This window comes from Aquarana catesbeiana, linkage group LG06 (genome assembly GCF_042186555.1).
Source record: "Aquarana catesbeiana isolate 2022-GZ linkage group LG06, ASM4218655v1, whole genome shotgun sequence".
NCBI classification, from domain to species: Eukaryota; Metazoa; Chordata; class Amphibia; order Anura; family Ranidae; genus Aquarana; species Aquarana catesbeiana.
In genome coordinates this window covers 16,756,913-16,776,136 of record NC_133329.1, presented here as the reverse complement: position 1 = coordinate 16,776,136, position 19,224 = coordinate 16,756,913, and the positions used below count along the sequence as shown (strand labels likewise).

Below are 19,224 nucleotides of genomic sequence, written 5' to 3'. Positions count from 1 at the left end.
AGCACCGAGATAGAAAGCACAGACACCAGCACCGAGATAGAGAGTCCTGACACCAGCACTGAGATAGAGCGCACAGATACTGGCACTGAGATAGAGCGCACTGACACCAGCACTGAGATAGAGCGCACAGATACTGGCACCAAGATAGAGAGCACTGACACCAGCACTGAGATAGAGAGCACTGACCACAGCACTGAAATATAGAGCACTGACACCAGCACTGAGATAGAGAGCACTGAGATAGAGAGCACCAAGATAGAGAGCACTGACACCAGAACTGAGATATAGAGCACTGACACCAGCACTGAGATAGAGAGCACTGACACCAACACCAAGATAGAGAGCACCGACACTAGCACTGAGGTAGAGAGCACTGACACCAGCACCGAGATAGAGAGCACTGACACCAGCACTGAGATAGAGAGAACTGACACCAGCACCGAGATAGAGAACACTGACACCAGCACTGAGATAGAGAGCACTGACTCCAGCACCGAGATAGAGAGCACTGACAACAGCACCGAGATAGAGAGCACTGACAACAGCACCGTGATAGAGAACACTGACACCAGCACTGAGATAGAGAGCACTGACCCCAGCACTGAGATAGAGGGCACTGACTCCAAAACTGAGATAGAGGGCACTGACTCCAACACTGAGATAGAGAGCACTGACACCAGCACAGAGATAGAGAGCACTGACACCAGCACTGAGATAGAGAGCACCGAGATAGAGAGCACTGAGATAGAGCGCACTGACACCAGCACTGAGGTAGAGAGCACTGACACCAGCACCGAGATAGAGATCATTGACTCCAACACTTAGATTGAGAGCACTGACACCAGCACCGAGATAGAGAGCACTGACTCCAACAATGAGATAGAGGGCATGACTCCAACACTGACATAGAGCGCACTAACACCAGCACCGAGATAGAGAACACTGACACCATCACTGAGATAGAGAGCACTGACACCAGCACTGAGATACAGAGCACTGACACCAGCACTGAGATAGAGAGCACTGACACCAGCACTGAGATAGAGAGCACTGACACCAGCACTGAGATAGAGAGCACTGACACCAGCACTGAGGTAGAGAGCACTGACACCAGAAGTGAGATAGAGAGCACTGACACCAGCACTGAGGTAGAGAGCACTGACACCAGCACTGAGGTAGAGAGCACTGACACCAGCACTGAGATAGAGAGCACTGACACCAGCACTGAGATAGAGAGCACTGACCCCAGCACCGAGAAAGAGAGCACTGACACCAGCACAGAGATAGAGAGCACTGACTCCAACACTGAGATAGAGAGCACTGACTCCAGCACTGAGATAGAGAGCACCGAGATAGAGAGCACTGACACCAGCACTGAGATAAAGAGCACTGACTCCAGCACTAAGATAGAGCGCACTGACTCCAGCACCGAGATAGAGAACACTGACACCAGCACCGAGATAGAGAACACTGACACCAGCACCGAGATAGAGAGCACTGACACCAGCACCGAGATAGAGAGCACTGACACCAGCACCGAGATAGAGCGCACTGACACCAGCACAGAGATAGAGAGCACTGACACCAGCACTGAGATAGAGAGCCCTGACACCAGCATTGAGATAGAGAGCCCTGACACCAGAACTGAGATATAGAGCACTGACACCAGCACTGAGATATAGAGCACTGACACCAGCACCAAAATAGAGAGCACTGACACCAGCACCGAGATAGAGAGCACTGACACCAGCACTGAGATAGAGAGCACTGACACCAGCACTGAGATAGAGAGCACCGAGATAGAGAGCACTGACTCCAACACAGAGATAGAGAGCGCTGATTCCAACACCGAGATAGAGAGCACTGACACCAGCACCGAGATAGAAAGCACTGACTCCAGCACCGAGATAGAGAGCGCTGACTCCAACACCGAGATAGAGAGCACTGACACCAGCACTGAGATAGAGAGCACTGACAACAGCACGGAGATAGAGAGCACTGACAACAGCACGGAGATAGAGAGCACTGACTCCAACACTGTGATAGAGCACACTGACACCAGCACCGAGATAGAGAGCACTGAGATAGCACGCACTGACAGCAGCACTGAGATAGAGAGCACTGACACCAACACTGAGATAGATAGCACTGACTACAGCACTGAGATAGAGAACACTGACACCAGCATTGAGATAGAGAGCACCGAGATAGAGAGCACTGAGATAGAGAGCACTGACAGCAGCACTGAGATAGATAGCACCGACACCAGCACTGAGGTAGAGAGCACTGACACCAGCATTGAGATACAGAGCACTGACACCAGCACCGAGTTAGAGAACACTGACACCAGCACCGAAATAGAGAGCACTGACACCAGCACCGAGATAGAGTGCACTGACACAAGCACCGAGATAGAGAGCACTGACACCAGCACCGAGATAGAGAGTCCTGACACCAGCACTGAGATAGAGCACACAGATACTGGCACTGATATAGAGCGCACAGATGCTGGCACCAAGATAGAGAGCACTAAGATAGAGAGCACCAAGATAGAGAGCACTGACACCAGAACTGAGATATAGAGCACTGACACCAGCACTGAGATAGAAAACACTGACACCAGCACTGAGATAGAGAACACTGACACCAGCACGGGGATAGAGAGCACTGACACCAGCACCGAGATAGAAAGCACAGACACCAGCACCGAGATAGAGAGTCCTGACACCAGCACTGAGATAGAGCGCACAGATACTGGCACTGAGATAGAGCGCACTGACACCAGCACTGAGATAGAGCGCACAGATACTGGCACCAAGATAGAGAGCACTGACACCAGCACTGAGATAGAGAGCACTGACCACAGCACTGAAATATAGAGCACTGACACCAGCACTGAGATAGAGAGCACTGAGATAGAGAGCACCAAGATAGAGAGCACTGACACCAGAACTGAGATATAGAGCACTGACACCAGCACTGAGATAGAGAGCACTGACACCAACACCAAGATAGAGAGCACCGACACTAGCACTGAGGTAGAGAGCACTGACACCAGCACCGAGATAGAGAGCACTGACACCAGCAATGAGATAGAGAGAACTGACACCAGCACCGAGATAGAGAACACTGACACCAGCACTGAGATAGAGAGCACTGACTCCAGCACCGAGATAGAGAGCACTGACAACAGCACCGAGATAGAGAGCACTGACAACAGCACCGTGATAGAGAACACTGACACCAGCACTGAGATAGAGAGCACTGACACCAACACTGAGATAGATAGCACTGACTACAGCACTGAGATAGAGAACACTGACACCAGCATTGAGATAGAGAGCACCGAGATAGAGAGCACTGAGATAGAGAGCACTGACAGCAGCACTGAGATAGATAGCACCGACACCAGCACTGAGGTAGAGAGCACTGACACCAGCATTGAGATACAGAGCACTGACACCAGCACCGAGTTAGAGAACACTGACACCAGCACCGAAATAGAGAGCACTGACACCAGCACCGAGATAGAGTGCACTGACACAAGCACCGAGATAGAGAGCACTGACACCAGCACCGAGATAGAGAGTCCTGACACCAGCACTGAGATAGAGCGCACAGATACTGGCACTGATATAGAGCGCACAGATGCTGGCACCGAGATAGAGAGCACTAAGATAGAGAGCACCAAGATAGAGAGCACTGACACCAGAACTGAGATATAGAGCACTGACACCAGCACTGAGATAGAAAACACTGACACCAGCACTGAGATAGAGAACACTGACACCAGCACGGGGATAGAGAGCACTGACACCAGCACCGAGATAGAAAGCACAGACACCAGCACCGAGATAGAGAGTCCTGACACCAGCACTGAGATAGAGCGCACAGATACTGGCACTGAGATAGAGCGCACTGACACCAGCACTGAGATAGAGCGCACAGATACTGGCACCAAGATAGAGAGCACTGACACCAGCACTGAGATAGAGAGCACTGACCACAGCACTGAAATATAGAGCACTGACACCAGCACTGAGATAGAGAGCACTGAGATAGAGAGCACCAAGATAGAGAGCACTGACACCAGAACTGAGATATAGAGCACTGACACCAGCACTGAGATAGAGAGCACTGACACCAACACCAAGATAGAGAGCACCGACACTAGCACTGAGGTAGAGAGCACTGACACCAGCACCGAGATAGAGAGCACTGACACCAGCACTGAGATAGAGAGAACTGACACCAGCACCGAGATAGAGAACACTGACACCAGCACTGAGATAGAGAGCACTGACTCCAGCACCGAGATAGAGAGCACTGACAACAGCACCGAGATAGAGAGCACTGACAACAGCACCGTGATAGAGAACACTGACACCAGCACTGAGATAGAGAGCACTGACCCCAGCACTGAGATAGAGGGCACTGACTCCAAAACTGAGATAGAGGGCACTGACTCCAACACTGAGATAGAGAGCACTGACACCAGCACAGAGATAGAGAGCACTGACACCAGCACTGAGATAGAGAGCACCGAGATAGAGAGCACTGAGATAGAGCGCACTGACACCAGCACTGAGGTAGAGAGCACTGACACCAGCACCGAGATAGAGATCATTGACTCCAACACTTAGATTGAGAGCACTGACACCAGCACCGAGATAGAGAGCACTGACTCCAACAATGAGATAGAGGGCATGACTCCAACACTGACATAGAGCGCACTAACACCAGCACCGAGATAGAGAACACTGACACCATCACTGAGATAGAGAGCACTGACACCAGCACTGAGATACAGAGCACTGACACCAGCACTGAGATAGAGAGCACTGACACCAGCACTGAGATAGAGAGCACTGACACCAGCACTGAGATAGAGAGCACTGACACCAGCACTGAGGTAGAGAGCACTGACACCAGAAGTGAGATAGAGAGCACTGACACCAGCACTGAGGTAGAGAGCACTGACACCAGCACTGAGGTAGAGAGCACTGACACCAGCACTGAGATAGAGAGCACTGACACCAGCACTGAGATAGAGAGCACTGACCCCAGCACCGAGAAAGAGAGCACTGACACCAGCACAGAGATAGAGAGCACTGACTCCAACACTGAGATAGAGAGCACTGACTCCAGCACTGAGATAGAGAGCACCGAGATAGAGAGCACTGACACCAGCACTGAGATAAAGAGCACTGACTCCAGCACTAAGATAGAGCGCACTGACTCCAGCACCGAGATAGAGAACACTGACACCAGCACCGAGATAGAGAACACAGAGATAGAGAGCACTGAGGTAGAGAGCACTGACACCAGCACTGAGGTAGAGAGCACTGACACCAGCACTGAGATAGAGAGCACTGACACCAGCACCGAGATAGAGAGCACTGACACCAGCACCGAGATAGAGAGCACTGACACCAGCACCGAGATAGAGAGCACTGACACCAGCACCGAGATAGAGAGCACTGACACCAGCACCGAGATAGAGAGCACTGACTCCAAAACTGAGATAGAGGGCACTGACTCCAACACTGAGATAGAGAGCACTGACACCAGCACTGAGATAGAGAGCACTGACACCAGCACTGAGATACAGAGCACTGACACCAGCACCGAGATACAGAGCACAGAAATAGAGAGCACTGAGATAGAGCGCACTGACAGTAGCAATGAGATAGAGAGCATTGACACAAACACTGAGATAGAGAGCACTGACACCAACACTGAGATAGAGAGCACTGACACCAGCACTGAGATAGAGGGCACTGACTCCAGCACTGAGATAGAGAGCACTGACACCAGCACTGAGATAGAGAGCACTGACACCAGCACTGAGATAGAGAGCACTGACTCCAGCACCAAGATAGAGAACACTGACACCATCACTGAGATAGAGAGCACTGACACCAGCACTGAGATAGAGAGCACTAACACCAGCACCGAGATAGAGAACACTGACACCATCACTGAGATAGAGAGCATTGACACCAGCACTGAGATAGAGAGCACTGACACCAGCACTGGGATAGAGAGCACTGACACCAGCACCGAGATAGAGAACACTGACACCAGCACCGAGACAGAGAGCAGTTACTCCAACACTGAGATAGAGGGCACTGACACCAGCACCGAGATAGAGAACACTGACACCAGCACCGAGATAGAGAGCAGTTACTCCAACACTGAGATAGAGGGCACTGACACCAGCACCGAGATAGAGAGCACTGACACCAGCACCAAGATAGAGAGCACTGACACCAGCACTGAGATAGAGAGCCCTGACACCAGCACTGAGATAGAGAGCACTGACACCAGCACCGAGATAGAAAGCACTGCCTCCAAAACTGAGATAGAGGGCACTGACTCCAACACTGAGATAGAGAGCACTGACACCAGCACTGAGATAGAGAGCACTGACACCAGCACCGAGATACAGAGCACCGAAATAGAGAGCACTAAGATAGAGCGCACTGACAGTAGCAATGAGATAGAGAGCACTGACACCAACACTGAGATAGAGAGCACTGACACCAGCACTGAAATAGAGGGCACTGACTCCAGCACTGAGATAGAGAGCACTGACACCAGCACTGAGATAGAGAGCACTGACTCCAGCACCAAGATAGAGAACACTGACACCATCACTGAGATAGAGAGCACTGACACCAGCATCGAGATAGAGAACACTGACACCATCACTGAGATAGAGAGCATTGACACCAGCACTGAGATAGAGAGCACTGACACCAGCACTGGGATAGAGAGCACTGACACCAGCACCGAGATAGAGAACACTGACACCAGCACCGAGATAGAGAGCAGTTACTCCAACACTGAGATAGAGGGCACTGACACCAGCACCGAGATAGAGAGCACTGACACCAGCACCAAGATAGAGAGCACTGACACCAACACTGAGATAGAGAGCCCTGACACTGGCACCGAGATAGTGCGCACACCGGCACTGAGATAGAGAGCACTGACTCCAACACTGAGATAGAGAGCACTGACTCCAGCACTGAGTTAGAGAGCACTGACTCCAGCACTGAGATAGAGAGCACTGACACCAGCACTGAGATAGAGAGCACTGACACCAGCACTGAGATAGAGAGCACTGACACCAGCACTGAGGTAGAGAGCACTGACACCAGCATTGAGATAGAGAGCACTGACCCCAGCACCGAGATAGAGAGCACTGACACCAGCACAGAGATAGAGAGCACTGACTCCAACAGTGAGATAGAGAGCACTGACTCCAGCACTGAGATAGAGAGCACCGAGATAGAGAGCACTGACACCAGCACTGAGATAAAGAGCACTGACTCCAGCACTAAGATAGAGCGCACTGACTCCAGCACCGAGATAGAGAACACTGACACCAGCACCGAGATAGAGAACACCGAGATAGAGAGCACTGAGGTAGAGAGCACTGACACCAGCAATGAGGTAGAGAGCACTGACACCAGCACTGAGATAGAGAGCACTGACACCAGCACCGAGATAGAGAGCACTGACACCAGCACCGAGATAGAGAGCACTGACACCAGCACCGAGATAGAGAGCACTGACACCAGCACCAAGATAGAGAGCACTGACACCAGCACCGAGATAGAGAGTACTGACTCCAAAACTGAGATAGAGGGCACTGACTCCAACACTGAGATAGAGAGCACTGACACCAGCACTGAGATAGAGAGCACTGACACCAGCACTGAGATACAGAGCACTGACACCAGCACCGAGATACAGAGCACAGAAATAGAGAGCACTGAGATAGAGCGCACTGACAGTAGCAATGAGATAGAGAGCACTGACACCAACACTGAGATAGAGAGCACTGACACCAACACTGAGATAGAGAGCACTGACACCAGCACTGAGATAGAGGGCACTGACTCCAGCACTGAGATAGAGAGCACTGACACCAGCACTGAGATAGAGAGCACTGACTCCAGCACCAAGATAGAGAACACTGACACCAGAACTGAGATATAGAGCACTGACACCAGCACTGAGATATAGAGCACTGACACCAGCACCAAAATAGAGAGCACTGACACCAGCACCGAGATAGAGAACACTGACACCAGAACTGAGATATAGAGCACTGACACCAGCACTGAGATATAAAGCACTGACACCAGCACCAAAATAGAGAGCACTGACACCAGCACCGAGATAGAGAGCACTGACACCAGCACTGAGATAGAGAGCACTGACACCAGCACGGAGATATAGAGCACTGACACCAGCACTGAGATAGAGAGCACTGACACCAGCACTGAGATAGAGAGCACCGAGATAGAGAGCACCGAGATAGAGAGCACTGACACCAGCACCGAGATAGAGAGCACTGACTCCAACACCGAGATAGAGAGCACTGACACCAGCACTGAGATAGAGAGCACTGACACCAGCACGGAGATAGAGAGCACTGACACCAGCACCAAGATAGAGAACACTGACACCAGCACCGAGATAGAGAGCGCTGAGATAGAGAGCACTGAGATAGAGAGCACTGAGATAGATAGCACTGACAGCAGCACTGAGATAGAGAGCAGTTACTCCAACACTGAGATAGAGGGCACTGACACCAGCACCGAGGTAGAGAGCACTGACACCAGCACCGAGGTAGAGAGCACTGACACCAGCACTAAGATAGAGAACACTGACACCAGCACTAAGATAGAGAACACTGACACCAGCACTAAGATAGAGAACACTGACACCAGCACAGAGATAGAGAACACTGACACCAGCACAGAGATAGAGAACACTGACACCAGCACCGAGATAGAGAACACTGACACCAGCACCGAGATAGAGAGCACTGACACCAGCACCGAGATAGAGAGCACTGACACCAGCACCGAGATAGAGCGCACTCACACCAGCACAGAGATAGAGAGCACTGACACCAGCACTGAGATAGAGAGCCCTGACACCAGCATTGAGATAGAGAGCCCTGACACCAGAACTGAGATATAGAGCACTGACACCAGCACTGAGATATAGAGCACTGACACCAGCACCAAAATAGAGAGCACTGACACCAGCACCGAGATAGAGAACACTGACACCAGAACAGAGATATAGAGCACTGACACCAGCACTGAGATATAAAGCACTGACACCAGCACCAAAATAGAGAGCACTGACACCAGCACCGAGATAGAGAGCACTGACACCAGCTCCGAGATAGAGAGCACTGACACCAGCTCCGAGATAGAGAGCACTAACACCATCACTGAGATATAGAGCACTAATACCAGCACCGAGATAGAGAGCAATGAGATAGAGAGCACTGAGATAGAGAGCACTGAGATAGAGAGCACTGACACCAGCACTGAGGAAGAGAGCAATGACAACAGCACTGAGATAGAGAGCACTGACATCAACACTGAGATAGAGAGCACTGACACCAGCACTGAGATAGAGAGCACTGACACCAGCACTGAGATAGAGAGCACTGACACCAGCACTGAGATAGAGATCACTGATACCAGCACGGACACAGAGCGCACTGACACCAGCACCGAGATAGAGAACACTGACACCAGAACTGAGATATAGAGCACTGACCCAAGCACCAAAATAGAGAGCACTGACACCAGCACCGAGATAGAGAACACTGACACCAGAACTGAGATATAGAGCACTGACACCAGCACTGAGATATAAAGCACTGACACCAGCACCAAAAAAGAGAGCACTGACACCAGCACCGAGATAGAGAGCACTGACACCAGCACTGAGATAGAGAGCACTGACACCAGCACTGAGATAGAGAGCACCGAGATAGAGAGCATTGACTCCAACACCGAGATAGAGAGCGCTGATTCCAACACTGAGATAGAGAGCACTGACACCAGCACCGAGATAGAAAGCACTGACTCCAACACCGAGATAGAGAGCGCTGACTCCAACACCGAGATAGAGAGCACTGACACCAGCACTGAGATAGAGAGCACTGACAACAGCACGGAGATAGAGAGCACTGACTCCAACACTGTGATAGAGCACACTGACACCAGCACCGAGATAGAGAGCACTGAGATAGAGCGCACTGACAGCAGCACTGAGATAGATAGCACTGACTACAGCACTGAGATAGAGAACACTAACACCAGCATTGAGATAGAGAGCACCGAGATAGAGAGCACTGAGATAGAGAGCACTGACAGCAGCACTGAGATAGATAGCACCGACACCAGCACTGAGGTAGAGAGCACTGACACCAGCATTGAGATACAGAGCACTGACACCAGCACCGAGTTAGAGAACACTGACACCAGCACCGAAATAGAGAGCACTGACACCAGCACCGAGATAGAGTGCACTGACACAAGCACCGAGATAGAGAGCACTGACACCAGCACCGAGATAGAGAGTCCTGACACCAGCACTGAGATAGAGCGCACAGATACTGGCACTGATATAGAGCGCACAGATGCTGGCACCGAGATAGAGAGCACTAAGATAGAGAGTACCAAGATAGAGAGCACTGACACCAGAACTGAGATATAGAGCACTGACACCAGCACTGAGATAGAAAACACTGACACCAGCACTGAGATAGAGAACACTGACACCAGCACGGGGATAGAGAGCACTGACACCAGCACCGAGATAGAAAGCACAGACACCAGCACCGAGATAGAGAGTCCTGACACCAGCACTGAGATAGAGCGCACAGATACTGGCACTGAGATAGAGCGCACTGACACCAGCACTGAGATAGAGCGCACAGATACTGGCACCAAGATAGAGAGCACTGACACCAGCACTGAGATAGAGAGCACTGACCACAGCACTGAAATATAGAGCACTGACACCAGCACTGAGATAGAGAGCACTGAGATAGAGAGCACCAAGATAGAGAGCACTGACACCAGAACTGAGATATAGAGCACTGACACCAGCACTGAGATAGAGAGCACTGACACCAACACCGAGATAGAGAGCACCGACACTAGCACTGAGGTAGAGAGCACTGACACCAGCACCGAGATAGAGAGCACTGACACCAGCACTGAGATAGAGAGAACTGACACCAGCACCGAGATAGAGAACACTGACACCAGCACTGAGATAGAGAGCACTGACTCCAGCACCGAGATAGAGAGCACTGACAACAGCACCGAGATAGAGAGCACTGACAACAGCACCGTGATAGAGAACACTGACACCAGCACTGAGATAGAGAGCACTGACCCCAGCACTGAGATAGAGGGCACTGACTCCAAAACTGAGATAGAGGGCACTGACTCCAACACTGAGATAGAGAGCACTGACACCAGCACAGAGATAGAGAGCACTGACACCAGCACTGAGATAGAGAGCACCGAGATAGAGAGCACTGAGATAGAGCGCACTGACACCAGCACTGAGGTAGAGAGCACTGACACCAGCACCGAGATAGAGATCATTGACTCCAACACTGAGATTGAGAGCACTGACACCAGCACCGAGATAGAGAGCACTGACTCCAACAATGAGATAGAGGGCATGACTCCAACACTGACATAGAGCGCACTAACACCAGCACCGAGATAGAGAACACTGACACCATCACTGAGATAGAGAGCACTGACACCAGCACTGAGATACAGAGCACTGACACCAGCACTGAGGTAGAGAGCACTGACACCAGCACTGAGGTAGAGAGCACTGACACCAGCACTGAGATAGAGAGCACTGACACCAGCACTGAGATAGAGAGCACTGACCCCAGCACCGAGATAGAGAGCACTGACACCAGCACAGAGATAGAGAGCACTGACTCCAACACTGAGATAGAGAGCACTGACTCCAGCACTGAGATAGAGAGCACCGAGATAGAGAGCACTGACACCAGCACTGAGATAAAGAGCACTGACTCCAGCACTAAGATAGAGCGCACTGACTCCAGCACCGAGATAGAGAACACTGACACCAGCACCGAGATAGAGAACACTGAGATAGAGAGCACTGAGGTAGAGAGCACTGACACCAGCACTGAGGTAGAGAGCACTGACACCAGCACTGAGATAGAGAGCACTGACACCAGCACCGAGATAGAGAGCACTGACACCAGCACCGAGATAGAGAGCACTGACACCAGCACCGAGATAGAGAGCACTGACACCAGCACCGAGATAGAGAGCACTGACTCCAAAACTGAGATAGAGGGCACTGACTCCAACACTGAGATAGAGAGCACTGACACCAGCACTGAGATAGAGAGCACTGACACCAGCACTGAGATACAGAGCACTGACACCAGCACCGAGATACAGAGCACAGAAATAGAGAGCACTGAGATAGAGCGCACTGACAGCAATGAGATAGAGAGCACTGACACAAACACTGAGATAGAGCGCACTGACAGTAGCAATGAGATAGAGAGCACTGACACCAGCACTGAGATAGAGGGCACTGACTCCAGCACTGAGATAGAGAGCACTGACACCAGCACTGAGATAGAGAGCACTGACACCAGCACTGAGATAGAGAGCACTGACTCCAGCACCAAGATAGAGAACACTGACACCATCACTGAGATAGAGAGCACTGACACCAGCACTGAGATAGAGAGCACTAACACCAGCACCGAGATAGAGAACACTGACACCATCACTGAGATAGAGAGCATTGACACCAGCACTGAGATAGAGAGCACTGACACCAGCACTGGGATAGAGAGCACTGACACCAGCACCGAGATAGAGAACACTGACACCAGCACCGAGACAGAGAGCAGTTACTCCAACACTGAGATAGAGGGCACTGACACCAGCACCGAGATAGAGAACACTGACACCATCACTGAGATAGAGAGCACTGACACCAGCACTGAGATACAGAGCACTGACACCAGCACTGAGATAGAGAGCACTGACACCAGCACTGAGGTAGAGAGCACTGACACCAGCACTGAGGTAGAGAGCACTGACACCAGCACTGAGATAGAGAGCACTGACACCAGCACTGAGATAGAGAGCACTGACCCCAGCACCGAGATAGAGAGCACTGACACCAGCACAGAGATAGAGAGCACTGACTCCAACACTGAGATAGAGAGCACTGACTCCAGCACTGAGATAGAGAGCACCGAGATAGAGAGCACTGACACCAGCACTGAGATAAAGAGCACTGACTCCAGCACTAAGATAGAGCGCACTGACTCCAGCACCGAGATAGAGAACACTGACACCAGCACCGAGATAGAGAACACCGAGATAGAGAGCACTGAGGTAGAGAGCACTGACACCAGCACTGAGGTAGAGAGCACTGACACCAGCACTGAGATAGAGAGCACTGACACCAGCACCGAGATAGAGAGCACTGACACCAGCACTGAGATACAGAGCACTGACACCAGCACCGAGATACAGAGCACAGAAATAGAGAGCACTGAGATAGAGCGCACTGACAGTAGCAATGAGATAGAGAGCACTGACACAAACACTGAGATAGAGCGCACTGACAGTAGCAATGAGATAGAGAGCACTGACACCAGCACTGAGATAGAGGGCACTGACTCCAGCACTGAGATAGAGAGCACTGACACCAGCACTGAGATAGAGAGCACTGACACCAGCACTGAGATAGAGAGCACTGACTCCAGCACCAAGATAGAGAACACTGACACCATCACTGAGATAGAGAGCACTGACACCAGCACTGAGATAGAGAGCACTAACACCAGCACCGAGATAGAGAACACTGACACCATCACTGAGATAGAGAGCATTGACACCAGCACTGAGATAGAGAGCACTGACACCAGCACTGGGATAGAGAGCACTGACACCAGCACCGAGATAGAGAACACTGACACCAGCACCGAGACAGAGAGCAGTTACTCCAACACTGAGATAGAGGGCACTGACACCAGCACCGAGATAGAGAACACTGACACCAGCACCGAGATAGAGAGCAGTTACTCCAACACTGAGATAGAGGGCACTGACACCAGCACCGAGATAGAGAGCACTGACACCAGCACCAAGATAGAGAGCACTGACACCAGCACTGAGATAGAGAGCCCTGACACCAGCACTGAGATAGAGAGCACTGACACCAGCACCGAGATAGAAAGCACTGCCTCCAAAACTGAGATAGAGGGCACTGACTCCAACACTGAGATAGAGAGCACTGACACCAGCACTGAGATAGAGAGCACTGACACCAGCACCGAGATACAGAGCACCGAAATAGAGAGCACTAAGATAGAGCGCACTGACAGTAGCAATGAGATAGAGAGCACTGACACCAACACTGAGATAGAGAGCACTGACACCAGCACTGAAATAGAGGGCACTGACTCCAGCACTGAGATAGAGAGCACTGACACCAGCACTGAGATAGAGAGCACTGACACCATCACTGAGATAGAGAGCACTGACACCAGCATCGAGATAGAGAACACTGACACCATCACTGAGATAGAGAGCATTGACACCAGCACTGAGATAGAGAGCACTGACACCAGCACTGGGATAGAGAGCACTGACACCAGCACCGAGATAGAGAGCAGTTACTCCAACACCGAGATAGAGGGCACTGACACCAGCACCGAGATAGAGAGCACTGACACCAGCACCAAGATAGAGAGCACTGACACCAACACTGAGATAGAGAGCCCTGACACTGGCACCGAGATAGTGCGCACACCGGCACTGAGATAGAGAGCACTGACTCCAACACTGAGATAGAGAGCACTGACTCCAGCACTGAGATAGAGAGCACTGACTCCAGCACCGAGATAGAGAGCACTGACACCAGCACTGAGATAAAGAGCACTGACTCCAGCACTAAGATAGAGCGTACTGACTCCAGCACCGAGATAGAGAACACTGACACCAGCACCGAGATAGAGAACACCGAGATAGAGAGCACTGAGGTAGAGAGCACTGACACCAGCACTGAGGTAGAGAGCACTGACACCAGCACTGAGATAGAGAGCACTGACACCAGCACCGAGATAGAGAGCACTGACACCAGCACCGAGATAGAGAGCACTGACACCAGCACCGAGATAGAGAGCACTGACACCAGCACCAAGATAGAGAGCACTGACACCAGCACCGAGATAGAGAGCACTGACTCCAAAACTGAGATAGAGGGCACTGACTCCAACACTGAGATAGAGAGCACTGACACCAGCACTGAGATAGAGAGCACTGACACCAGCACTGAGATACAGAGCACTGACACCAGCACCGAGATACAGAGTACAGAAATAGAGAGCACTGAGATAGAGCGCACTGACAGTAGCAATGAGATAGAGAGCACTGACACCAACACTGAGATAGAGAGCACTGACACCAACACTGAGATAGAGAGCACTGACACCAGCACTGAGATAGAGGGCACTGACTCCAGCACTGAGATAGAGAGCACTGACACCAGCACCGAGATAGAGAGCAGTTACTCCAACACTGAGATAGAGGGCACTGACACCAGCACCGAGATAGAGAGCACTGACACCAGCACCAAGATAGAGAGCACTGACACCAGCACTGAGATAGAGAGCCCTGACACCAGCACTGAGATAGAGAGCACTGACACCAGCACCGAGATAGAAAGCACTGCCTCCAAAACTGAGATAGAGGGCACTGACTCCAACACTGAGATAGAGAGCACTGACACCAGCACTGAGATAGAGAGTACTGACACCAGCACTGAGATACAGAGCACTGACACCAGCACCGAGATACAGAGCACCGAAATAGAGAGCACTGAGATAGAGCGCACTGACAGTAGCAATGAGATAGAGAGCACTGACACCAACACTGAGATAGAGAGCACTGACACCAGCACTGAAATAGAGGGCACTGACTCCAGCACTGAGATAGAGAGCACTGACACCAGCACTGAGATAGAGAGCACTGACTCCAGCACCAAGATAGAGAACACTGACACCATCACTGAGATAGAGAGCACTGACACCAGCATCGAGATAGAGAACACTGACACCATCACTGAGATAGAGAGCATTGACACCAGCACTGAGATAGAGAGCACTGACACCAGCACTGGGATAGAGAGCACTGACACCAGCACCGAGATAGAGAACACTGACACCAGCACCGAGATAGAGAGCAGTTACTCCAACACTGAGATAGAGGGCACTGACACCAGCACCGAGATAGAGAGCACTGACACCAGCACCAAGATAGAGAGCACTGACACCAACACTGAGATAGAGAGCCCTGACACTGGCACCGAGATAGTGCGCACACCGGCACTGAGATAGAGAGCACTGACTCCAACACTGAGATAGAGAGCACTGACTCCAGCACTGAGATAGAGAGCACTGACTCCAGCACCGAGATAGAGAGCACTGACACCAGCACTGAGATAGAGAGCACTGACACCAGCACTGAGATAGAGAGCACTGACACCAGCACCGAGATAGAGAGCACCGACACCAGCACTGAGATAGAAAGCATTGACTCCAACAATGAGATAGAGAGCGCTGACACCAGCACCGAGATAGAGAACACTGACACCAGCATGGAGATAGAGAGCACTGACACCAGCAACGAGATAGAGAGCCCTGACACCAGCACTGAGATAGAGAGCACTGAGATAGAGTGCACCGAGATAGAGAGCACTGACACCAGCACCGAGATAGAGAACACTGACACCAGCACCGAGATAGAGAGCACTGAGATAGAGAGCACCGAGATAGAGAGCACTGACACCAGCACTGAGGTAGAGAGCACTGACACCAGCACTGAGGTAGAGAGCACTGACACCAGCTCTGAGGTAGAGAGCACTGACACCAGCACTGAGATAGAGAGCACTGACACCAGCACTGAGATAGAGAGCACTGACACCAGCACAGAGATAGAGAGCACTGACACCAGCACCGAGATAGAGAGCACTGACACCAGCACAGAGATAGAGAGCACTGACTCCAGCACCGAGATAGAGAGCACCGAGGTAGAGAGCACTGACACCAGCACTGAGATAAAGAGCACTGACTCCAGCACTGAGATAGAGGGCACTGACTCCAACACTGAGATAGAGCGCACTGACTCCAGCACCGAGATAGAGAACACCGAGATAGAGAGCACTGAGATAGAGAGCACTGACACCAGCACTGAGGTAGAGAGCGCTGACACCAGCACTGAGATAGAGAGCACTGACACCAGCACTGAGATAGAGAGCACTGACACCATCACCGAGATAGAGAGCACTGACTCCAAAACTGAGATAGAGGGCACTGACTCCAACACTGAGATAGAGAGCACTGACACCAGCACCGAGATAGAGAGCACTGACACCAGCACTGAGATAGAGAGCACCGAGATAGAGAGCACTGAGATAGAGCTCACTGACACCAGCACTGAGGTAGAGAGCACTGACACCAGCACCGAGATAGAGATCACTGACTCCAACACTGAGGTAGAGAGCACTGACACCAGCACCGAGATAGAGAGCACTGACTCCAACATTGAGATAGAGGGCACTGACTCCAACACTGAGACAGAGAGCACTGACACCAGCACTGAGATAGAGAGCACTGATTCCAGCACCGAGATAGAGAACACTGACACCATTACTGAGATAGAGAGCACTGACACCAGCACTGAGATAGAGAGCACCAACACCAGCACCGAGATAGAGAACACTGACACCATCACTGAGATAGAGAGCACTGACACCAGCACTGAGTTAGAGAGCACTGACCACAGCACTGAGATAGAGAGCCCTGACACCGGCACGGAGATAGAGAGCCCTGACACCAGCACTGAGATATAGAGCACTGACACCAGCACTGAGATAGAGAGCACTGACACCAGCACTGAGGTAGAGAGCACTGACACCAGCACGGAGATAGAGAGCACTGACACCAGTACCAAGATAGAGAGCACTGACACCAGCACCGAGATAGAGAGCACTGACACCAGCACCGAGATAGAGAACACCGAGATAGAGAGCACTGAGATAGAGAGCACTGACACCAGCACTGAGGTAGAGAGCACTGACACCAGCACTGAGATAGAGAGCACTGACACCAGCACTGAGATAGAGAGCACTGACACCATCACCGAGATAGAGAGCACTGACTCCAAAACTGAGATAGAGGGCACTGACTCCAACACTGAGATAGAGAGCACTGACACCAGCACCGAGATAGAGAGCACTGACACCAGCACTGAGATAGAGAGCACCGAGATAGAGAGCACTGAGATAGAGCTCACTGACACCAGCACTGAGGTAGAGAGCACTGACACCAGCACCGAGATAGAGATCACTGACTCCAACACTGAGGTAGAGAGCACTGACACCAGCACCGAGAAAGAGAGCACTGACTCCAACATTGAGATAGAGGGCACTGACTCCAACACTGAGACAGAGAGCACTGACACCAGCACTGAGATAGAGAGCACTGATTCCAGCACCGAGATAGAGAACACTGACACCATCACTGAGATAGAGAGCACTGACACCAGCACTGAGATAGAGAGCACTAACACCAGCACCGAGATAGAGAACACTGACACCATCACTGAGATAGAGAGCACTGACACCAGCACTGAGTTAGAGAGCACTGACCACAGCACTGAGATAGAGAACACTGACACCAGCACCGAGATAGAGAGCAGTTACTCCAACACTGAGATAGAGAGCACTGACACCAGCACCGAGGTAGAGAGCACTGACACCAGCACCGAGATAGAGAGCCCTGACACCGGCACCGAGATAGAGAGCCCTGACACCAGCACTGAGATAGAGAGCACTGACTCCAGCACTGAGATAGAGTGCACTGACACCAGCACTGAGATATAGAGCACTGACACCAGCACTGAGATAGAGAGCACTGACACCAGCACTGAGGTAGAGAACACCGACACCAGCACCGAGATAGAGAGCACTGACACCAGCACTTCAAAGCTCTTAATATATGAAATGTATACAGTTAATTTTTTTATTGCTTTAATTATTTTTCCATTTATGAGCATAAGTGGGGCCTCCTGTCTAACTTTGCCTAAGGCCTCACAAAGCCTAGAGCCACCTGCACAGAGTCCTGACCTCAACCCGATAGAACACCTTTTGCATGAATTAGAGTGAAGACTTCTTGTCCAACATCGGTGCCTGACCTCATAAATGGAAGAATGGTTAAACATGGGAATTTTTGACCATTCTTCCATTTATGAGGTCAGGCACCGATGTTGGACAAGAAATCTCCACTTGACTTTGGGTTGAGGT

At 51.2% G+C, this 19,224-nt stretch overlaps 1 protein-coding gene across 2 annotated transcripts in view; it reads left to right on the top strand.

Annotated features, from left to right (window-relative positions):
* Nucleotides 1-19,224, top strand: part of LOC141148187 (uncharacterized) — an 82,803-nt gene that overhangs the window by 38,121 nt on the left and 25,458 nt on the right. The gene's annotated exons all lie outside the window — the stretch shown is intronic.